Source organism: Loxodonta africana, chromosome 25 (assembly GCF_030014295.1).
Source record: "Loxodonta africana isolate mLoxAfr1 chromosome 25, mLoxAfr1.hap2, whole genome shotgun sequence".
Classification (NCBI taxonomy): Eukaryota; Metazoa; Chordata; class Mammalia; order Proboscidea; family Elephantidae; genus Loxodonta; species Loxodonta africana.
In genome coordinates this window covers 48095548-48120084 of record NC_087366.1, presented here as the reverse complement: position 1 = coordinate 48120084, position 24537 = coordinate 48095548, and the positions used below count along the sequence as shown (strand labels likewise).

General features: G+C 37.8%; 1 protein-coding gene across 8 annotated transcripts in view; it reads left to right on the top strand.

The window, feature by feature from the left end:
• The window catches only part of SMYD3 (SET and MYND domain containing 3), a 783945-nt gene that overhangs the window by 95506 nt on the left and 663902 nt on the right, over positions 1-24537 (top strand). Inside the window, exon 2 of one of the 8 annotated variants that reach the window (XM_064276780.1) lies at positions 3826-3989. The exons of the other annotated variants lie outside the window; for them this stretch is intronic. The gene's annotated coding sequence lies outside the window, so the exon portion shown is untranslated. The remainder of the gene's footprint in view (positions 1-3825; positions 3990-24537) is intronic. 8 annotated transcript variants of the gene reach the window in all.

The window sequence follows — 24537 nt, the reverse complement described above, 5'->3', positions numbered from 1 at the left end:
CCCATTCCATTGGAACTCGTGAACAGCAGCCCCACACTCCAGAACCAATTTGGCGAAGCACTGACTCTTTGAAACCTACAAGGCTGTGGCCCCACCCTTTGAAACCCCAGAGGCCATGACTACAGCCTTTGAGACCCCAGAGGTTGTGGCCCTACCCTTTGAGACTGAGGCAGCTCTGCTTCCCGTGTTCCTTTTCTTTTCAGCTTCTGAATTCTGGTTCTTTGGACTCTTGGTCCCTCAGACCTTACCGCCTGCATCTGCCCTGCTGGGGCAAGTTTTCCAAAGCTCTTTTGATAAGTGCCTGGAGGTACCCCACTCTGCCAGTTAAGCGTGGCCGAAATGCACTCAGCTTTCTTGCTCCGTGGGTCGCTAAGCCTATCTCCACCAATAAGTGCCAGAGGCATTCTACTCTGCCAGGAAGCATCCTGCACAAAGACATTCAGCTCTTGCTCCATGGGTTGGGTCCAGCACTGTCTCATACTGGTCTCCTGGTTCTGCTGCTGTTGTATCTCTGCTGCTTCATCTGTACTGTCTCCATTGTTATAGCTATCCTTACTTCCTTCTGAGTCCTCATCAGAATTGTCTCTGATGTCCACAATCCCACCAACAGTCTCAAAATATTAAAAAGGGTTTAACTCTTATTACAGTCGTATTCCTTGATGAGACTAGTGGAACTGTTTGGCAAGAGAAATGTGAGCAAAATTTCTCGTGCCAAAATATGTACAGGTGAACCAAAAGGTTCATTAAAGAGGTAAAGGAGTAAAACAACAGCAGCAACCACAGGGAATGCACAAAATCCAAAATAGAGCTACCGCAAGTGTTTTCATTTAAATTAAAGAAAACTTTAAACATAGTAGTTTCAAGTCTGAAGCTGGGTACCTGGCGCACTTTGTACGGGAGGTTGATGCAAGAACCCCAGGAGGTAAAGAGGTTACGTGGACACGATATATACTGTCTGCGCAGGCTGGGAAAACTAACCATCCTTCCCAAGACATCAGATTTCTACCTCAGTTTATCTCCCAGTACCATCCACCCTTTTGTCCGGATTCATCTCACAAATAATTTGAGGGAGTAGAACCAAAGTTTACCTTAATAGTTATGCTTTTCCGCTTTTCCAGTGAGTGACAGCATTTACCCATTTTGAAGCTGTGAACTTCTGGCTTAGTTCAGTACTCATTTCAAAGTTTTTACTTCATTTTATTACTATTTTTAGCTTAACCTCCAAGTGATCTCCAGTCCCGCATCAATACATTTCTTTATTTGAAGAATGTTTTTCCTTTTCTCATTTTCTATGTCACTTCTTTTCCTCTTTTTACTCTTCCTCACTAAAAGTTACCTTTTCAATAGTCTTTTAGTGAAAAAATTTCCCCAAGGGCCCATTATTTTTTGTATCATATTCTAGCCCTAATGAACTATGACATTATCCTTCCTTACCTGATGAAAATGTACTTTACAGGATGCTTCAAGTAACAGCTCTGCTGTGCACTTCCATGTTACAGCCCTTATTCTATTCTGCAATGTTTGGTAGGTATAAATTGGATTCCTCAGCTAAGTTGCGAAAGCCTTGAGAGTATGTCTGTATTACCTGCGATTCTTCAGTGCTTTGCATGGTGCCTAGCACATGGTAGGCATTTTATGCTTGTTGACTGAATGAATAGTTATATGAATTTCAAAAACATTAAAGAGAAAGGGGGGGGGAACCTAATAACAGCATTAGGCAACATTTATAACATGCTTTTTATTATGCACCATAATAAGTGCTTTGTGTGTACTTGTGGAATCCTCACAACCGTCCCATAAATTATTTCTCAAATTTTATTTCGTAGATTAAAGACAAGTGGCTCAGAAACTCAGCTTTTAATTCATTTGTAGGTGAAAATACATGTTTCAACAAAGAAGTAAGGTTTACAGTCTCTTTGACCCACTATGGAGCCAGGCTACCTGAGTTCAAATCCTGGCTCTGGATCTAACTAGCTAGATAAGTTATTGGGCAAGTGTGCCTTAATTTGTTCATCAGAAAGGGGATGATAATGAAATGTACCTTATAGGACTGTTGTGAATAATAAATACTTACATGGTACCTGGCAAAAGTAAACATCCAATAAATGTTAACTGTTATTATCACTTTATAAATGACCATTCTAACACTTTTACTGTCACATAATTAAATGTCTTGAATCTCAGACTTCTGGCCATCTTTTTTGTTTGCTTTGTGTATTTTCCTTTTTCAGACAGGAAGGATTTAGGGGGAGTATATTCTCTATTATGATTTAAAAGTTACTTAGACCTTAAGATATGACTGTTGTTAATTTAGGGAAAACGAGAGGCCATTCCTGCCCTTGTTTCAGTGATTTTGCGGAACCATCAAAGTGCTTTTCAATTTTTTTGAGATTTGAAAGTTCTAAGGATATCAGAAAGGGAATGACCTGATCGATTTTTAAATAAAGATCGTTAGTAACAAGGTATATTGGTTTGAAGTCCCTGGGTGGCACAAGCAGTTAAACAGTCAGCCACTCACCGAAAGGCTGGCAGTTTGAATCCACCCAGAGGTGCCTGGGAAGAAAGGCCTGGCAATTTACTTCTGAACAATGAGCCACTGAAAACCCTGTGGAGCCAGTTCTGCTCTGACACACATGGGGTCCACGTGAGTTAGGTCTACTTGAGGGCAACTGGTTTTATCAGTTTGCTGGTTTTAAATTAGTTTTCGTTTGCTGATCAGTACGGTAGATATGACGGTACTTTCATGCAGGGTTGTTGTGAGAGTGAGAAAACTTGGAGCTACTGTCATAACTACAAATTCTGCAATGTTGTTTCAAAACCATGAATTTGCAGTAGTGGCGAAGTGACCTTGAACAAAGGTACTTTGGTACTTTAATAGGTGAACTTCCATGCATAGGGTCTAAGAAAGAATCACAATGAGTTTTATGTAAAATGACTGCTCTTTAGAGATTGTCCAGTGAGCCTCCTAGTCAGTTCTTTCAAAGTCTTGGAAAAAGAGCTCTTCATATATCTCGAATGTGCGTGGGCACCTGACTGGCAGGCCAAGCAGAGAGGCACAAAACAGAGATGAAGGTTACCTGTCGTTTGCATTTGCATAGTATGATCAGATTTGGAGGACCATGTTTCTCTCCACTAACAGGTATGCATAATTCCCAGTGGTCAAGGAACAGACATATATAATTTTACAGCACATGGCACTGAGGGTATTGTTCCATTCAGGAAGGGATTTTTTCCTCTCTCAGGAAAATACAAAGGAAGGGGTACACCAGTACATTCAGAACGATGGTCACAGATGAGAGAGCTTTGATCCTGTAATTATGAAGTGGGTTCATGAACTTTTACCTTTCTGTTAAAGCTCACGATGCTGCTGCAGGTTGTTTGAATTACCCTCCTTTCCTCCTATTTTGTAGTCAAACATGAAGGCTTTCCTTTTTAGTCACATCTATCCAGGTTTTTACTGGAATACAATTGTACATTTATTTTAATTTAGTTTTTTGCACCCCAAAATAGCCCCCCCCATAGCCATAGATGCATAGATTTGGGGAGGGGGGTTCCTACATCACTAGTTTCTGCCTAGAAACTCCCCAGTATAATAGGCTCTTGAAAAGGCTTTTTGTGAGGATAAAGTAACTTATTCAAAGTGCTGGTACAGTGCTTGGCAAATGGTAAGTGTGTAATATGTGAGTATCTTTTATTCGCGTTAACTTGATATTTAGGAACATGGAGCAAGTAATTATATTAAGTGATAAAAGCAAATTACAAAACATATCCCAGGTCTTGAAAAATAAAATTGTATATTTTCTTTTGTGTATTGACTTTAATAAGGAGCCCTGATGGCGCAGCGGTTGAAGTGTTTGCTAACAGAAAGGTTGGCAGTTCGAAACCACCAGTGACTCCGCAGGAGAAAGATGTGGCACTCTGCTTATGTAAAGATTTACAGCCTTGGAAACCCTATGGGGTCACCATGAGTCATAACTGATTCAACAGCAGTGAGTTTTTTTGGGTATCAACTTAATAGTGCTTGTGTCTGGGTGATTGGTTGATGGAATTATTCTGGGCTTTTTTCCCCATTATTTTGCTTTTTTTTTGCTATAAACTAATCTGAGTGAAAATTTTTCTTTTTAAAGGAGACTGTCAAAAGCTTCGTAACTGCCTGTAGAAAACAAATTAAAATAATGTTTAACTTTTTTCACCTAGAGGATAATTGACGATACCTCTGCTTTGCAGGATATACAGGTGACATTTGTTGCTTGAGGTACTGATGATGTTAGTGGAAAAATGCAGAATTATAGGATGACTGGTCATCACAAACTCTCTTCCACCAAATGCATTTTGATTTTTTTTTTTTTTGAAATTTCTGAATGAGGTTTTTATCTGTTTGAGGTAATATTAGATGATCTGCCAATTAAAGTTTCATATCTCAGGTATTCTCTTTTGGGTTAGAATAAGGTAACATCCTGGCTGACCCAATGATGATAAAATAGCTATCAGATTTTAACACAAGAAACTACAAAGTGGTAATCACTCTCTTCATATCACCCTATTCAACATAAAACAAAAATCCTCACAACTGGACCAATAAGCAACATCATGGTAAATGGAGAAAATATGGAAATTATCAAGGATTCAATATTTCTTGGATCCACAATCAACAGTAGACGGGAGCAGCAGTAAAGAAATCTGATGATGTATTGCATTGGGTAGATCTGCTGCAAAAGACCTCTACAAAGTGTTAAAAAGCAAAGATGTCACTTCGAGGACTAAGGTGTGCCTGAACCAAGCCGTGGTACTTTCAATTGTCTCATATGCCTGGGAAAGCTGGGCGATGAATAAGGAAGACTGAAGAAGAATTGACACCTTTGAATTATGGTGTTGGTGAAAAATATTGAATATACCATGGACTGCCAGAAAAACAAACAAATCTGTCTTGGAAGAAGTACAGCCAGAATGATCCTTAGAAACAAGGATGGCAAGACTCCATCTCATGTACGTGGACCAGTCCCTGGAGAAGGACATCATGCTTGGTAAAATAGAGGGTCAGGGAAAGAGAAGAAAACTCTCAGTGAGATGGATTGACACAGTGGCTGCAACAGTGGTCTCAAGCATAGCAATGATTATGAGGATGGCACAGGACTGGGCAGTGTTTTGCTCTGTTTTACATAGGGTTGCTGTGAGTTGGAACAGACTGGCATCTAACAACAACATGTATTGAGGCAGTGATAATGAAATCAATTTTAAGAGTTTTCTTAGCACTCTAGCTGCCTATATGTGTGTTCAGTATAAATTTGTGTAGTATATACATTTTTCAGATGTTTCTTGGATACCCTGAGTGACCTAGACCATTGTTTCCCAAACTTAATGGAATTTACCCGGGGTCAGATTACCTGATAGGCTCCCTGGTGGTGCAGTAGTTAAGTACTGTGCTGGTAACCGAAAGGTCAGCTGTTCGAACCCACCAGCAGCTCTATGGCAGAAAGATGTGGCAGTCTGCTTGAGTAAAGATTAACCAAAAAAAAAAAAAACAAAAAACCCAGTGCCATTGAGTCGATTCTGACTCATAGTGACCCTATAGGACAGAGTAGAACTGCCTCACAGAGTTTCCAAGGAGCGCCTGGTGGATTTGAACTGCCGACCCTTTGGTTTGCAGCCGTAGCACTTAACCACTACACCACCAGGGTTTCCACATAAAGATTACAGCCTTGGAAACCCTACGGGGCAGTTCTTCTCTGTTCTGTAGGGTTGCAATGAGTCAGAATCAACTCAGTGGCAAGGGGTTTAGTTTTTTGATTTAATATTACCTGCCTCAGCCAGGCCCATTGCATCAGAATCCCCAGGGTAGGAGCCTGAAAATCTTTGTGTCTGAGAAGCATCCCAGGCGATTCTTAAAACCAGGAAAATTTGAGAAATGCTGGTTAGAACATGATTATTGGTCAGATAAGTTTTTTAAACCTTCCATAATATTCCCCATGGAGTTTCACAATGAACATTAACTTATTAAAGGATATGTAAAAATTTCCCTAAGGGAAGTTATTTTATCTATGTTTAACCAAGCATTTTCCAATTTATCCAAAGAACATTTTTTTGAGGCACATTATTTAACTTCTCATAAATCTGTTGCCGTCGAGTTGATTCTGACTCATAGTGACTCTGTAGGACAGAGCAGAATAGAACTGCCCCATAGAGCTTCCAAGGAGCAGCTGGTGAATTCAAACTGCTGACCTTTTGGTTAAGAGCCAATCTCTTAACCACTGTACCACCAGGGCTCCTAACTTCTCATACTATGCTGTTATCTCAAAACTGTGTTTTATGAATAAAATTTAGACAGTTGTTTCCCAATTATCATTCCAGACGAATATTTCACCGTTCTGAAAATTTTACCTCTGAAAGGCATAGTGATTTACAGCTTTACTCAACATATGCAAGCCTTAACTATCAATTCCCTGTGCGGAAGAGGCCTTTTGTTGCTGTCACACCACACTTGTTTATCTGTTTATAATCACTTAATAGTGGGAGCTATTCATTTTAAAGTGACTTCTCTAGGCTATTTTAATTATTTTAGTCTTAAATTTAGACTTATCCATTATAATCTTTTTATACCAATGAAACATAAAGATGATTTTCAAAAGGACAAAATATACAGAGATCGTTGCTTTTTGTGGTTGAAGAAATAAGAGTGAGTCAGGTCCTTTACAGTATTCTGTGATTTATAGAAGAGAAGTGGAATTTGATGTCTGTGAAACAGAAAATGCTAGATGTTATCTAGAGCTGTATCAAGTGGCTATTTAAATTAAATTATAATTTAAATTAAAAAAAAATCGGTACTTGAATCACACTAGCCACTTTTCAAGTGTTCTAATAGCCTCAGATGGTTAGGTTCCAAAGACTAGGTTGTTATGAGAAAGTCAGCAGTATTGGAAAATGGAGGATGACCACATCAGATCACAAAATAGAGGCTGAATATATCATTACATAACTACCATATTACGTCATTACACAACTGCCAAACCACTGAGAATCATGGCCCAGCCGAGCTGACACATAACCTTAACCATCATAGCCCGTGTTACCCTCACTTCACACCTTGGCATTTGTTACTGCCAGATGTACATCGTTAATGTGCAAAATAGATAGTAAATTTTTTAATGTTGTAAATGAGAAATGTCAGATGACAAGACAGTCGATAAGTGAGAAGCGAGTATATTTAATAGGAAATGGAAGTAATAGTAAAGTTAGATAGAAAATATTAATCATGTAAATACTTTTAATTTCGGTAATTTATAGGTATTTCATGTAACATATCTTTAGACATAATTTCTTGCATATATATGGGCTATTAAATATGTAAATCTTTTACTCTAGTTGTTGAAGAATTTAATAAATGGATTGTTTTATGCCTTGAGAATGTTAATGGTCTGCAGCAGAGAATTTTACTAGCTATTGTCTCGATGGCAATGGGTTTTTTTTTTTATTGTAGACTAGATGTGTTCAGATTTATTTGGAGTAGGATTCAGAAAAATATATTTTAGATTTTAGAACAAAAATACATATAACTGAAACCCACAACTAATACTTCACTATATGTGGTCCAGTATATTTTCTATTCAATTAATTTCTAATCCCTGGTTTAGTTCGCTTAGAAAAATGCTGATAATGCCCCACTAAATTGGTTTTACAGTCCACTAATGGGTTGCAGCTGGCCATGTGAAAACCCTTTTGTAGACAAATATTCAGTACACGGGTCAAAGTTCAGCAGTTGCTGATGGATGAACCCTGCCTTCCTCCATCTACATGGGAAACTGATGTTCCTCCTCGTAGCCACTATTGGCCATACAAATGCAGGTCTGCCTCTTTTAGTAGACATGTGGGCTCCCACCCCTTGTTTTAGATCCTCAGGTCATTATTTTCTAACCCTACTTAACTCCTGTCTGTTAAGCCTTGTCAGTTGTATAAGGTTTACCCAGTTTTCTATGACCAGATGTTTATTGTGATCCCAGGGAAAAGCTGCACAGGGGAATTCTGCTCACAGAGAATCCTCAGTCTGTCTACCACCACTGTTTTCCCCATCCATTTTTTTTTTTCACATTTTTAAAATTGAGATAGAATTCAAATAATATAAAATTCACCATTTTAAATTGTATAATTCAGTGGTTTTTAGTATAGCCACAATGTTGTGTAACTGTCATCCCTATTTAATTCCAGAACATTCCCATCGCTCCAAAAGCAACCTTATATCCCCCACTGTCCTCTTCCCCACATCCCTTGGCAACCACTAATTTACTTCCCGTTTCTGTGGATTTGACTCTTTTGAACATTTCTTATAACTGAATCGTATAATATGTGGTCTTTTGTGACTGACTTTTTTCGCTTAGCATAGTGTTTTCAAAGTTCAACCATGTTGAACCTTTTATGGCTAAATATTTCATTGTATGCTTTAGTTTATTGACTCATCACTTTATTATTATTATTATTAAATCCATCCTAGTGGGTGTAACGTGGTATTTCATTATGATTTTTATTTACCTTTTCCTAATGACTAATTAGGAAATTAAGTGCTACGGCTGCTAACCAAAAGGTCAGCAGTTCGAATCCACCAGGTGTTCCTTGGAAACTCTATGGGGCAGTTCTACTCTGTCCTACAGGGTCGCTATGAGTCAGAATCGACTCGACGGCAGTGGGTTTTTTTTTTTAATGACTAAAGATGTTGAGCATCTTTTTCATGTGGCTATTGGCCATTTGTGTATCTTCTTTGGAGAAATGCGGATTCACATCCTATGTCCATTTTTTAATTGGGGTATTTGCCTTTTTTTCAGTTGAGTTGGAAGAATTATTTAATACGTTCTGGATACTATACTCATATATGATTTACAAATATTTTCTCCCATTCTGTGGGATGTCTATCAACCTTCTTGATAGTGTCCTTTGACGTACAAGTTTTAAATTTTGTTGAAGTCTGATTTACCTATTTTTGCTTTTGTTTAAGAAACCCTTGCCTAATCCAGTGTTCTAAAGCATTACACATGTATTTTCCTATAAGAGTTTTATAGTTTTAACTCTTCCATATAGGTCTTTGGTTCATTTTGAGTTAATTTTTGTATATGGTATGAAGTAGGGGTCTAAATTTATTTTTTGGTGTGGATATCCAGTTGACCCAGTACCATTTGTTAAAAAGACCATTCTTTCCCCATTCCCTCTTTTTTGAGACCTATCTACACTTCTGTATGGAGGAAGGAAGATGAGAATTATTTGTAGATTTACCCATTTATTCAGTAACATTGTGTCTACTAATTTTTATTTTATGAACAACTTTATTGAAGAAAAAACATTGTGTCTACTAATTTTTATTTTATGAACAACTTTATTGAAGAAAAAACATTGTGTCTACTAATTTTTATTTTATGAACAACTTTATTGAAGTATCATTTACATAGCATAAAATTCACCTGTTTTATTCAGTGAGGAAGGAGAGGGAAAAGGCAATTACAGAAAGAGGCGAATCTCATTATAAAATACTTTGCTGAATACCAAAGGCCAAACTGTAGGTGCACTTTTTATCATTTGTCTCAGGACACAAAAAGTTCTTCTGTTCTAAAACAATGTGGTATATCCTCTTGCCTCCTGGGGATTTCTTGATGGCTTGCAAGGTGAAGATATAGGACAGTTTCTAGGCAGATAGATAAGGGAAAGTCCAGGGAAATTCTTGTGTTTTTGGCCTATGCCAGGAAAGTAATTTTTCTGGATCCGAGTTAACTATATTTGCCAGGGTCTTGCCCCAGCTGTCTCTCATTATTCACCCATATATACATGGTGCTTATAAAGCCCTCTTGATGGTTGAAAACCCATTTACTATGTGTGGTTGTATAATAGAATTCTGATCATGTGACATATTTGCAGGAAGAAAAATATAAATAAGCGACAGTATTTCACTGAGTAGATTTTATTTTCCTGTTGTTGACATCGTTTATATTTGGCAAAGGGGAGTTGAATCTCTTATAGAAAAATTTCCTCTGAACTTTTGCCAGGATCAGTTTACTGTCATTTCTAGTTTCAAAGCTTTTTTTCTTTTCAAACTTAACATGCACTTCCTTTTTTGCATAGCAGATGGGAAAGATCAATAAGCTGCTATAGACAATTAGAGGGCTCTCCCATCCTCCTATTTGATCTTTGATCTTAAGACAGCCTTTAACCCTGTAGTGATATCCCAAGAGATTTGAGGAAATATTTTGTAAAACAAAATTATAGGGAATATGAATAAGTAATTGATGTTCTCAAAGCATTCTGTCAAACATGAAGTAAATGTTTTTAAGAAATCATTATCAGCTGTTACGTGTTTTTATTAGGCTGAATTCTCAGTGTAGTTTATGTATAAATGCATTACCGCAATCTAGTTTTGAAATTATTACATTGTTAGAGAAATGAGATTTTTCTTGATGCTTTATAGTAGCTAAAAAAATCACATTATTGAACAGCTCTAATAGGTTTTAAAATAAAGAATTATATTAGAATGTTTTAGTTTGGCATTCATAGTGTTCCTTCTAAGTTCTCTTTTCAGCAACTTTAAATTCAGTTTCATACTCTAGCAAATTCAGGCAGTAATAAAAAGAAGATAGTGCTGTGGAAAGAGCATTTTTCTAACTTTAAAATGAAACAAACTTGGACAATTGTTAAGTTTGTGACTTTTTTGAATTTATCAGAGAGTTGAGGTAACAGGGTGACCTACGAGCTGAAGTCTAAGGAGACGGGTGCCTTCAGAGAAAGATATGAGTGCTTGCTTACCTGGGGAAGACACACCTGGACACCGGTAAGAGTTCAGCCAGAATAGTTAACCAAATTGATGGATGCTGAGTGTAGATGGTGTCATGGATTGAGTTATGTCCCCCCAAAAATGTGTTTATCAATTTGACTGGGCCATGATTGCCAGTATTGTGATTGTCCACCATTTTGTCATCTGATGTGATTTTCCTCTATGTTATATATCCTGTCTCTATGATGTTAATAAGGGGGAATTGGTGGCAGTTGTGTAAGTGAGGCAGGACTCAATCTACAAGATTGGGTTGTGTCTTGAACAATCTCTTCTGAGATATAGAAGAGAGAAGCCAGCAGAGAGACAGGGGGATCACATACCACCAAGAAAGAAGTGCTGGGAGCAGAGCACATCCTTTGGACTCAGGGTTCCTACGTAGAGAAGCTCCTAGTCAGGGGGAAGATTGTTGAGCTGGCTGACAGAAAGAGACAGCCTTCCCCTGGAGCTGATGCCCTGAATTCGGACTTTTAGCCTACTTTACTGTGAGGAAATATACTTCTCTTTGTTAAAGCCATACACTTGTGGTATTTCTGTTGTAGCAGCACTAGATGACTAAGACAGATGGCAAGAGTGCGTGGAGTCCCTGAGGTCTGCAGATACAGGGAGAGTTCATAGCCACTTATAGGTTTTTTCTCTATGACCTCTACCAGGTGTTCATAAAAAGACAGGTATACAAAGATCATTAAGTTAATTATTTGTGAAGAACTTGCAGTCATTCGGGAAGTGTGGATAAAACTGTAATAGAGGAATGTTTAGTGTCACGTGGGACAGTCTGAGAAGTGTGGTTTCATTGAGCGCGCTTTCTCCAATCCCTTGTACCTTCTGCTGGGAATTCTATCATTTAGAATCTCAATGCTATTACTCCTCTTTTCCCCCCTCCCAACTCGCCTCCGTTCAATCAGTTTTGGAATTATTAATAGTTCCTGATGGCTTTCCCAACTGCAAGATTGCTCCTTGTCCTGGCTGTACCTTATCTAGCATTGCAGTTTCCCAGGGTACCGCTTTGTTTAAAACACTGCTCATACCAGAGGAAATCTGGAATATAAATATAAGGCCTTCGTTTAGTCTTTTGTTTTAATTTTTTTCCCCCGCTTATTCTTCAGAAATACAGTTAAAAATTCTGCTGCTTTGTTTTGTTTATTCCATGATCTTTTCATGAAATAAGAAAACAAATCATGAAATATGTATATCTGTACATATACATATATGTAATTTTTTGGCAATAATTTCACATAATCAGCAGATCTCACCGAAGCTTATTTATTGATCCTAGGTAAAGAACCCTGTTTTGGGGTAAAAAATGAAGCACACTGTCTTGCTTGATATAGTTTTTATCACACAAATTAATTTTGGTAGATGTTTATGATAACTCAGATAATAAAAACTTACAAAAATACTGTGGAATGTTTTGTAATGGTGATTTTTTGGAAGAGGGTTGAGATTGTATACAGCCTCTTCTTGTAATTCATCAGTATTCACATCAAAGTTTTAAAATGATTGTCCCCTGACTATAAAAGTATTTGGCAAAATCATTGTGCAATAGAAGACTGCTTTCAGAGCAGGAGTATGACTTAGAAAATAGTCTCCCATCAGTAAGGCAGCCAAGACGAGAGTGAATGCCCTTCTCGTTTTCCCTTAGCTGAATGAGCAAAGAGTAAATGAAGGACAGTGGGCCTGGGGAATCTTTTATATTACTCTTGTGTCTCATCTGTAATTATTTAGTGAGGTCAAATTCGTTTGCTTCTTCCCACTCTCCATTGTTGATGTGTTCCATTTGCCCTGTGCCATTGGTATGAAGTTGGTCTAATTCTTTGTTAAATATGAATCTTCTAGTTTTTAATGCTTTCGGTGTCAGAGGGGTTACACTGAATTCAGATTCCATCAATATTTATTAAATGTCTCCTATGTGACATTTTTTTTTTATGTGACAGATTTTGTGCAATCTACTTTCATATGCCTTATCTCATTTGATCTTATTTAATTAAGTGAGGTTTTGAAGTATTGCTGTGATGCAATACTGTTTTATTATGTGGATTGAATTGTTTTGAGAGAAGAGGTGTTTGGGAAATCAGAGTTACTATTTTAAGAGTTGCTAAGGGGGTTATGGAAGGTAGTGGAAGTACAGAATAAAATGTGTAACATACGGACCAAGGAAGATAAAGGTCATGTGTATGCTTTAAAGTCATCTGTCTCTAACACTAAGTGACATTTTTGCCTACACATAACCATTTTGAGTTTACATTTTCAGATGGAATACTCATCTACAGAAATAAATTGCTTTCTTATTAATGAACGTACGATGGGGAAATGTATGCGGCAGTTGAAGCACATGATTCGCTTACTGACTGGTAATACCTTCTATTTTATGGAACTTTCCTCATTTATAGTTTAACTCGTAACATGTCTGAGCTAATTTTGAGCTTTGTTAGTCGTAGATTACGATTTTGTTGCCCTCTGCGTCTCAGAAGTAGCATTCTAGAGTAGTCATTTTAGTACGTAGAAGACTCACAGCATATTGAAAATTAAGCCTGACACGGTGAACTGAACATTTTCTTTTTGAACGAACGTAAGTAAACTCATTAAAGAAAATCTCCTGCTGTTCTTTGACTCGATGCAGATTACATATTTTGGGTTTTTGATAAACTTTATTTCCTGGATGATCTCTCTCACTAGGTGCCCTCTAACTTCTTAAAAAGCACCAAACGCTACCACCTTCCCTCCTCCTTTAAAATCTTTTGAGAACAAGCAGAATGATTACCTTTCTAATTGATGTATGGTGGTGTAGCTATCTAAAATACTTTCATTAAAGTAAAATTTTTTAAAGATAGCCAAGTTAAATATGTACTCACTCTCTAGAGCAATTAAAATGAAAGAATGGGTATAATTAGAAATTGTGTCTGTCTTTTTACAGGGCGTCACATAACTGATAGCCCTGCAATGGCCATGCCGTTGAAAATAAATGGTTCTGATAGTTTCCTTGGAGAAGGTGCTAAAGGAGGTAGTTCTTTCACACTCGCAGGCCAACCTGAGTTTGACTTAACTTTCACGTTACTCTTCTTGTCTCATCTGCAGTTAAGCAGTGAGATTAAAAAAAAAAAGCATTTATTTTGTGCTGATTTCTTTAGAAGAAACTTAGTTTCTTCTACCCGACGTTCTGCCTATCGTCTTTTCTTCCAGAATGTATCCAGGGATGGTCGTTTTCAGGAGCTGAATTATTCTCTCAATTCCAATAGGTAAAGGAAAATTTGGGTTTTTTTTTTTTTTTTTAATGGCTCCTATACTAAATCTTTCTGAAGAGAGGAGTCCCTGGGTGATACAAACGATTAACATGCTCGGCTGCTAACTGAAAGGTTGCAGGCTTGAGTGCACCTAGAGGTGCCTTGAGAGAAAGGTGTGGCGATCTGCTTCTGAAAAACCAGCCCTCAAAAACCGTATGGAGCACAGCTCTACCCTGACATCTATGGGGTCATTTTGAGTCAGAATTGACTTAACGGCAACTGTGGGTGCTGTGGGGGGACCTGAGTAAAAACGAAGATTAAAGTTGAGTTGCGTTTAGAGTTGGCTTGAACAGATTGTGACGGAATTAGAGCCGTGGCCTGCAGGAGAAAGCCATAGATGTGTGAGGAAATGATGAGTGCTGAACAGACCAGCAGTTTATGCTGCCGTTCCGGAGAGCCGTGCCGTTGAGCTGCAGACGATGCCCCAGTTTCAGATGGAACTGCATGGGTGGATTTTTTTTGGGTCTATGTCGATGTCATATCTGCAGACCTGGAGAGCTGTGGTCTTCTCTGAATGAGATGATAGTTGAGTGATGGGGGCGGTTTTGCCTTTCGTGTGTCCTAAGCAGTCAGGGACTCTTCTACCTTCAGGGCCTCTCTGCATGTGCTCAGTTCCAGGCTCCCTCAAAGACATGGCCTGGTACTTAGAAAGAGAGCTGAGCTAATCTTGCTTTGACCAGTTTTACATTGAGCCTGGAGCTTTTGCTGATTAAATTTCACCAAATAGGATAAATTGAAACATTGACAAAATAATTGTTTATTTAAAATAATATTTTTTCTGCTCCATTAGCTTCTGCTAATGTAATCAATATATTAGGTAATTGGTCCCTATTACCACAGTGTGAAATAACGAAAATGTAATTGCATTTTTGCAGACAGATTTGTTGATGTGACTTTTTGAATGTTGATCAAGAAGCCATGCACTTCGTAATACACGATGGGTCTATGAACCAAAGATGACAAAAATAATTTTACAAATAATTGTTTTAATTCAGTTTTTTACTAGATTTGCTTCTTACAAGTCCTCATCTGCTATTCCTGTTTGTTGATGGCTAGTACAAAAAGTTTATTTGAATAAGAAGACATTAACAGTAAACCAATTACCATTGATATAACTGTATAACAGCTACCCCTGGTGGCACAGTGGTTAAGAGCTCAGCTACTAAGTAAAAGGTTGGCAGTTTGAATCTACCAGCCGCTCCTTGGAAACCCTCTGGGGCAGTTCTACTCTGTCCTGTAGGGTTGCTATGAGTCAGAATTGACTTCATGGCAACGGGTTTGGTTTTTTTTTTTGACCTCCTTAAAAAAAAAAAAAAAAAAATTAGTAGTTATTCTGGTTCTAATGCATTCAGTGTCAAGGCGGTAAAACTCAGCAGGCCTGAGTTGGAGCCTCATTGTGGTGTAGGCTGAGCGTTCTATTAAGTGATTCTTCCTGGATATGTTAGTCTTACAAACTCTTACCTTTTTTCCCTTTATTCTGTGAGATAAGACTTGCAAGTGTGATTCTGGCTTTCCTGTGTGATAGTTTGGGAGCCCTGATGGGTTTGTTTTGTTTTTTTCTATGTCATATGTGGAAAACCAGAGGTTCCCCATATAACCTAATGGAAAGATGCTTGCAGTAGACTATTTAGTTCTTATTGGTATAATGTCATACCACAGATGGGTGGCACTGTAGGGCCTCTTGCCTTATTGGTAGTTTGTATTACCTATCTCAAAATTTGTAACTCATCAAAAATTCTGAATTAGTCTTTGAATCAGAATGCCATAATTAGTGAAAACACATAGCACCAAAAAAATTAAAAATTTGGTAATGACAGGGTTAAAAGTATGTCTTGATTTTGAAAACCATGCACAGGTATTTTGTGACAGATTGAAAGGGAAGCAGTACAGAATGACCGTATTACACTAAGTCATCTGTGAATCCTTCAGGCAGACATTTATATCCATTAGTAAAGATGGTTTTCAGCTCCATTCCCAGAGGATACGCTAACACAAACTAGCTTAAGTGTGTTGCTTCGTAGGCATTTTTCTTGCCAAGTTTTATTAAGTGTACTTATTTTCTCTGGTTTGTTGTTGTGGTTCTTGTTTTTTTTTTTTTTTTTTTTCCTGCCTTCTTTTGAATTGAGTATTTTTAATATTTCACTTTATCTCTTCCATTTGTTTATTAGCTATATTTCCTTGTTTTATTTTTGGGTTCTTCTAGGATTTCAAATACTACCTTTAACGTATAATCATCTACCATCAAATAATATTGTACTAAACATATAATGTAAAGACCTTACAATACTGCTCTTCCATTTCTCCTCCCATTTTTTGTGCTATTTTTGTCATATATTTTACTTGTTTATATGTTATAAACCCCATAATACACTGTCATCATTTTTGCTTTAAACAGTAAATTATCTTTCAAATGCATTTTTTACAATGTGAAAAAAGTTTTTTATATTTACCTGAGTATATAACATTTCTAGCATTCGTCATTTCTTTGTGTTTATCTAAGCTTTTATCTGGTATCCTTTTCCTTCAGCCTGGAGAACTTCCTTTAACACTTTTTATTTCAGATCTGCTAGTACCAAATTTCTCTGTGTTTGTCTGAAATTTTTATTTTTCCTTTATTTTTAATGATATTTTTGCTGAATGTAGAGTTCTGATTTGACAGCCTTTTTCCTTCCTTCCTTTCTTTCTCCCTCCCTCCCTTCCTTCATTTAAGGATATTCATTGTCTTTTGGCTTTTGCATTGTTTCTGAGGTGATTTCAGAGGCCTGTAAGGTCTTACATGATCTGAACCTTTCTGCTTCGGTGGCTTAATTTCCTCCTCCTTCCTCCTTCATTCATTCAAACTGGTTAATTGCTTTCCTACTTGAGTTTTTATATTTATTGTCCTGTCTTTGGGGTCCACTCTTAGCTGCTCTTCTGGCTCGGGCTCTGATTCAGGTCATCTTATGAAAAATGTAGTCTGTGACTACTCTCTGTGTAATAGTAATACCTTCCACTCTGCACTTCTTTCCCTTCCTACCCTGCTTTATTTTTCTCTATAACACTTACCACTGTGTGACATACTGTGTGTTTCTTTGTTTATTGTCTTATTTCCTCTACTGAGTATGAGATCCAGCTAGGAAGGAAATGAATTTTGTCATTATTCTCTAGAACAGTCTCTGACTCCTAGTGGGGTTTCAGTAAATATTTGTGGGATGAAGGAATGAATAACACAAATTGTTCATTAAAGAGGTGGTAGTAGAAATTGGGTGGGAGATAAAAAGAGCTATCTTTATTCTTAAAATTATACTAAATACAAAGATACGAGGGGTTCGCTGTGTAGAAATCAAAAGACCTGAGCTCTCTTATATAGCCTCTGTTACTATAGTTGATCTTGAACAGATTACACTCTTTGAGCTGGATAAATGAAAGAGTGGGATCAGGAGATGTCTAAAGCCCCTTCCAATTATAATATTTTTTGATCCTAACATATTCCTGATGAGGTCTCTACTTTAGTCTTTTCTGCAGAAGTCCCTTCTAACATGTTAAATGTGCAGTAGGGAGTAAATAAAGCCATTTTTCTACTCAAAAAACCTTTGTTGGTTTTTCACTGCCCTAGAATTTTTTGATCCTTGGTCCATCATTAAAGGGCTTACACAGTGTCATGTCATTCTGTCTCCAGCATTCCATTTACCATTCCTTAGTATGCTGTCTGCGCTATATCCCACATTTCCTGTGGTCTCCATTGGAATTCTTGCCTCCAGTCCCAGTTTGTCAAAATTATACCTGTCCTTCATGGCTAGTATCAAATGCTGTCTTCTTCATGACATTGTCATCAGTACTGAAAATTAAATGTGACTTCTTATTTGCTCCTAACTTTTGCCTTTAATGTTGAATATTTAAACTTTAGAAATTTATTAATTTTGTTGTTGAGAATATACACAGCAAAACATCAACTCAACAGTTTCTGCAAGTATAATTCGGTGACATTGATTACTTTCTTCAAGTTGTGCAACTACTCTCACCCTCCTTTTCTGAGTTGTGCTCCTCCCCCATTAACAAATTCACTGCCCCCTAAGTTTCCTATCTAATCTTTCGAGTTGCTGTTGTCAGTTTGACCCTGTATAGGTAGATCTTGAAAGACCTTGAAAGAGCACAGTGCTTGAGATAGACATTCTTTACTAGTTGAGCTAAACTATTGTTTGGTTTTAAGAAGATTTCAGGGGATATTTTTGGTTTAAAGTTTGAAGATTATCTCAGGGAAATAGTTTCAGGTGTTTATCTAGCCTCCATGGCTCCAGAAAGTCTGAAGTCCATAAGAATTTTAAATTCTGTTCTATATTTTCCCCCTTTTGATCAGAATTCTTCTATAGAATCTTTGATCAGTAATGGTAGCTGGGCACCATCCAGTTCTTCTGGTCTCATGGTAAAGGAGGCAGTTGTTCATGGAGGCAGTTAGCCACACATTCCATCTCCTCCTCCTATTCCTGACTCTCCTTCCTCTGTTGCTCTAAGTGAGTGGAGAAGCAGCCTCAGCAGCTACTCTCTTTTTTTCATTGTTGTATGTATATGTCTCACACAATTTGTTCCAGTTCAACTTTTGACAGGTGTACAACTTACAGCAGTTGCAGTAATCAGCTGTGCAACCCTACCCTTAGACAATGTGATTTTTCCGTCACCCTTTACACCCCCTTTCCTACTCCCTTCTGCCCTTAGTAACCACTAATAAACTTTGTTTTCTATACATTTGCCTTATTCTTGTCTTTTTGTATAAGTTAGATGATACAATATTTGTCCCGTTGTGATTGACCCATTTCACTCAGCATAATGTCTTCCAGCTCCATCCATATTGTAGCATGTATCGAGATTTCATTTCTCCTAATGGCTGAGTAGTATTCCATTGTATGTACCACACTTTGTTTAACCATTCATCTCTTGATGGGTATTTAGGTTGTTTCTACCTTTTGGCTATTGTGAATAGTGCTGCAATGAGCATTGGTGTACAAGTCTCTGTTTGAGTCTCTGCTTTCAAGTCTTCTGTGCATACCCCTAGGAGTAGAATTGTGGGTTATATGGTAGGTCTGGAACCCTGGTGGTGCAGTGGTTAACAGCTGTGGTGAGCTAATGCTGCTAACCAAAAGGTTGAGAGTTTGAATCCACCAACTGCTCCTTGGAAACCCATTGGGGTAGTTCTGCTCTGTCCTATGGGGTTGCTATTAGTCAGAATCAATGCAATGGCAGTGGGTATGGTAGTTCTATTTTTAGTTTTTTGGGGAACTGCCACCCCGTTTTCCACAGTGGCTATACCATTTTGCAGTCCCACCAGTGATGGGTACGGGTTCAAATGTGATTGTTTATTAATCTGAACTTCACTACTTTGTTGAAATGAGATATTATATTCGAGTGTACCTAACAGATATACGAAACCCTGGTGGCATAGTGGTTAAGAGCTACAGCTGCTAACCAGAAGGTCAGCAGTTTGAATCCACCAGGCACTCCTTGGAAACTCTGTGGGGCGGTTCTACCCTGTCCTATAGGGTCGCTTTTTGAGTCGGAATTGACTCGATGGCAACGGGTTTGGTTTTGGTTTTTTAACAGATTCAACCTTCTTATTGAATTTAAAACATTAAACAATTTTATTGATTCTTGATATAGGTGAGTACATTGGTATAATACCATAACATTGACTCTAGGTAAACTTATGAAGCAGCAAAGTATATATATTTTTTAACCCTGCCAGAGCTATCTGAACATAATATAGGATGATTAAGAGCAATGAAATACGAAAGCGACTTTTAAATCTAGAATGGAACTATGAAAGGCTTATAGCCAAGGCTGCTGCTCGAGGAGAGATAGCTAGGGTGCAAAGTCCCACCAGTGCACCACCAGGGCTCCTCACAAAGGAAAATAGGCAGGCTTAAGAAGGAGAGTCAGGAATAAAAGGAGAATATGGAAGGTGTGGCTAACTGCTTTCATGAACAACTGCCTCCTTTGCCATGAGACCAGAAGAACTGGATGGTGCCCAGCTACCATTACTGAACATTCTGAATAAAGGTTCTGTAGCAGAATGTTGATCAAAAGGGGGAAAATGTAGAACACTATTTCAAATTCTCATGGATTCCATACGTTCTGGAACCATGGAGGCTGGGTGAACCCCTGAAACTATTTCCCTGAAATAATCTTTAAACCTTAAACCTGGTGGTGCAGTGGTTAAGAGCTTTTATAGTTTCATTCTAGATTTGGAAGTCTCTTTTGTATTTTATTGCTTTTAATCATCGTATATTATATTCAGATAGCTCTAAATTCTTTCAGATTGTTTTTAGTGTTTTTTCCTTGGTATTATAAGGCCTGTTATGGGGCCCTGGTGGTACAGGCATTAAGAGTTCAGGCTGCTAACCAAAAGGTCAGCAGTTCGAACCCACAGCTGCTCCTTGGAAACCCTGGTGGATTTTAGTATTAGATTTTAGTACAGACCCTGTGGCTCTCTGACTTTCAACAAAATAATAAAATCACATTAGAATTTTAGTTTTAAGGTCATCTTGTTTTTTCCCTCTTTTTTCTCGTGGATTTGAAGGTCATCTTTCAGGTTTTGGAACATTTTATTACATTTTATTGCCTTTAATGTTTTTATACAAAGGGCCTCCCTTGTGACTATCTTATTCAAAATTTTTTGAAGACTTTTCCTGGTTTTCAAGTACCAGCAAAGGGGTGCTTTTAAAAAAGGAATTTATCAAGCTATTTACTGTTCTTTGTTTTAAAGTGTCTCAAAACGTACATTTACTTTCATGGTAGTTTTGTTTAATACCGTAAAATATTGAAAGTGATGGTAGAATATTAATGTTGACACAAATTATAGAGGCTTCATTCTAACCATTTGCTGTTTACTAAATGCAATTAGTAATATAGATTACTTCCTGTCAGTTCATGTTGCCAACGAGAGTTAGCCTTTACCTGTTTGATATAGCGGTGTAAACATTGGAGAAGAATAGATATCTGAGGAGTTTAGAGTTTATTTTATGTGGGATATCATGTTTTATAAGAGCGTGTCCTGACAAACAGTAACTGGACTGCCTAGAAAGATCTGTTTTATAGAAAGGGGCACATTTCAGAACCTGGGCAAAGAAAATGGTAAAGTTCATCATTTGCTGCGTTCATTCCATCAGACTGGGCTGGTTGTCCTTCAAGTTAATGATTTTGCCCTTCTCCATCACAGCTTCTCTTCCCTAATTTATGCAGAAATTTTAATGGGCACTACCTTTCCTGTTAACATTTAAGTTTTAATATTCCTGAAATACGTTAAAATTTTTCTGTTGTTGGGAATTTGATGTATCAGAATGTACCAGTAGATCAGACGATTTTGGGCAGCTGAATTGTTAAGTTCCCTCAGAAGTCATGCTAATACGTGATCTTTTCTGTCTATTTTTAAGACTGGTTCTGGATACGTAGGGTCAGGGATTCTTGAAGATATAACTATAGTTCTTCCCCTGTCCTTTCCAGCTTGTTAAAATAAATTATTTATGAATGAACCTAGGACGACGGTGATTTGAAACTGATTAGAGTCTAAATTACCACTGACTATAGATAAATAAAAACCAAATCCATTGCCATTGAGTTGATTCTGACTCATGGTGATATCATGTGTTACAGAGTAAAAATGCTCCATAGGGTCTTATTGGCTGTAATCTTTATTTATAGAAGCAGATCTCTAGGCCTTTCTTCCATGGTGCTGCTGAATTAAAACTGGTGACCTTTCATTTAGTATACCCATTACTGTCAAGCTGATTCTGACTCATGGCAACCCCATGTGCTTCTCAGTAGAACTTCACTTTGGTTTTTTGGTAATTATATTGGGCCCACTGGGATAATTCAGAATAATCTTATTTTAAGGTCAGCTGATTAGTAAACCTAATTCCATCTGCAACCTTTATTCTGTTTTATCATATAAAGTAACATATTCACGGGTTCCAGGCTTTAGGATGTGGCCATCTTGGGGGCGCGGGGGGCGGGAGGCATTATGCCTGCCACACTTCAGTTCTGCTATTGTACTTTCAATTTCCAAGAATATTTTCTCAAAAATTTAAAAGCAGGGTTGTAGTAACTACTCTTTATTATCAAGGATAACAGAATAGTTTTTTGTTTTTTTTTAGTTTGCTTCTTATTTCTCTTCCACATTCCTGTTTTCTTTATTTGTTTTGGTTTCTGTGTTTCATATTAAAGAGTTTCTCAAATGTCTGATGATCCTTGATACATTTTCTTTAAGAGTAGTGTATTAAAAGCTGATTCTGTGAGTAAGAGTAGAGGCTCTTGAGTCTTCAGTCTAGAGCAGTGTCATCCAATAGAAACAATTTTAAGTTTTCTGGTAACATTAAAAGGAAACAGGTACGATTAATTTTAATTTTTAATTTTCTTTAACCCGGTATATCAAAAATATTATTATTTCAACTTTTACACAATATAGCAATTGAGATTTTACTCTTTTTTTCTTTAATACTAACTTTCTTGAAATCTAGAGTGTGTTTTACACTTGTAGCCCATTTCAGTTCAGCTTATCCATATTTCAGGACTCCCTAGTCACATGTTACTAAGTGGCTACCATATTAGACAATGCTGCTTGTAGTGTGGTTGTCTTGGGAAAAGCCTGGCTGTTGGAATTTTGGGTCCTTTTTTATTTTATTTTTTCTCTTAAGCTGGCCAACTTCCCCAGAAAAGTGCCTTCCCATCACCTGCCTTGGGGATATAAGCCTGGCTGCCATTGTTGTGGGATTCCAGTGTGAGAAGAGTGGGAGCTCAGTATGTGGACTTTCACTTACTCCCCCTGTTTTCAGCATGGCACCCCTGCCTTCAGCTATGCCTGGTTCACTCTCTTCAGTCCTCTTCCTGGTGGCAGGGGGCGGGGGGAGGGTAGTTCCCAGGCTATGCAGAGTCAGGGGGGATCTGGGGTTCAACAAATCTTCAGTATTTTTTTACATTCTTTTTAATATTTCTTCATTTCACTTCTGTAAGTTCAGGATGCCACTAATCCCTCACTTTCTGGAGTCTCAGTGTAGATTTCACCTCTTTTTCCTCTTCTCAGTCAGCCTCTGGTCTTTTAATTCTGTTTCTACAGTTATATTCTGTTATCTCCTATTCTCTTAGTTCTTGTCTATTTATGCACAATTCCACCCTTTACTTAAAAAGATACCTTCTTTGTTATTTTAGTGAAGTTTTGAGACACAGCTGCAGTAGATCCAGGTGTTCACTTGGCCATCTTTGACTGTAAATTCTTGCACACCCTCTTCACTGCAGTTTCAAATGCCTCTTGGTGGCCGTTTGGCTTCCTAGATTCTACCTGTGCCAACCAAAAAATCTGTCATAAGTTTTTCCTTAGCACTGGGCATTTAACCCTTATTTGTTCGTTTATTGAGCTTCTTTTATGTTTCCAAATTTTGGAATACGGATATGGATATGACCCAGTGTTTGTCTTTTAAGGGCGTGGTGGTACAGTGGTTAAGAACTCAACTGCTAACCGAAAGGTTGGTAGTTCGAATCTACCAGTTCTGGGGCAGTTCTACTGTGTCCTGTAGGGTCGCCAGGAGTCAGAATCAACTCGGCAGCAATGGGTTTTGGTTTTCTGTTGGGTCTAGTGGAGGAGGAAGACTTACAAAGGACAAAGAAAAGAATAAACGGCTGTCAGTGCTTTCGGAGCACAGAGAAGGAAGCAGCCCACCTTCCCCAGGCAAGCGCCTCTCTCCCTCTGCACATCTGAAGTTATTTTCTTAGTGTTGCTTGTCCCGTTTTCTTTTTCTTTTCTCGTTCTTTTAAGCAAGTTTTCATCTCAGTCTCCTACTCTGGGTCAGCCAGCACCTGTTCTATCCCACATCTTCTCAAAACCTGCTCATTATTGTATTGCTCTGTCCACCTGACCCTCCTCGCAGGACTCCAGCATCTCGTTCAACCCTGAGATGTGCCAGGCAGGGCTGACTCATGGGCAGAGTTTGCCTTTGGCTATCAATGTGGCCTGGTCCTCTGTCTATGAAGTCATATTTACTTTTGTAATTCAAACATTGAAGAAAAAGCTTAAGTTTTTATTCCAATAATTAATATACTTTTTTGATCTTGGAGAGCCATACTAATCTCTTGAGACACTTGTATGGTTTTAAATGCAAAAAATGAATTCTTTATTTTCTCCCCTTTCTTTTCATTTTTTATGACCTTAGTAACAGCTTTTTCCACTTTTCCCGATGGATACTATTATAATTGCAGGCTCTTGATTCATGCTGATGAATAGTAATTTTTTTGCAAGTTATCATGGCATGTAAGCTTCATTTTTCATGTGATCTGCATAAAAAATAACAGTGGTGAATATTATTCAAGTAAAAATGCAGATTTGAATGCTAAACTTCAAAAAAAGCTTAATCAGAATACACAAGTCACAGTAGCAGTCTTCCTGTAGGGAAAATATGTTCTACTAGTTCCGTAACTTAAAACTTTTTTCTTGCTTCC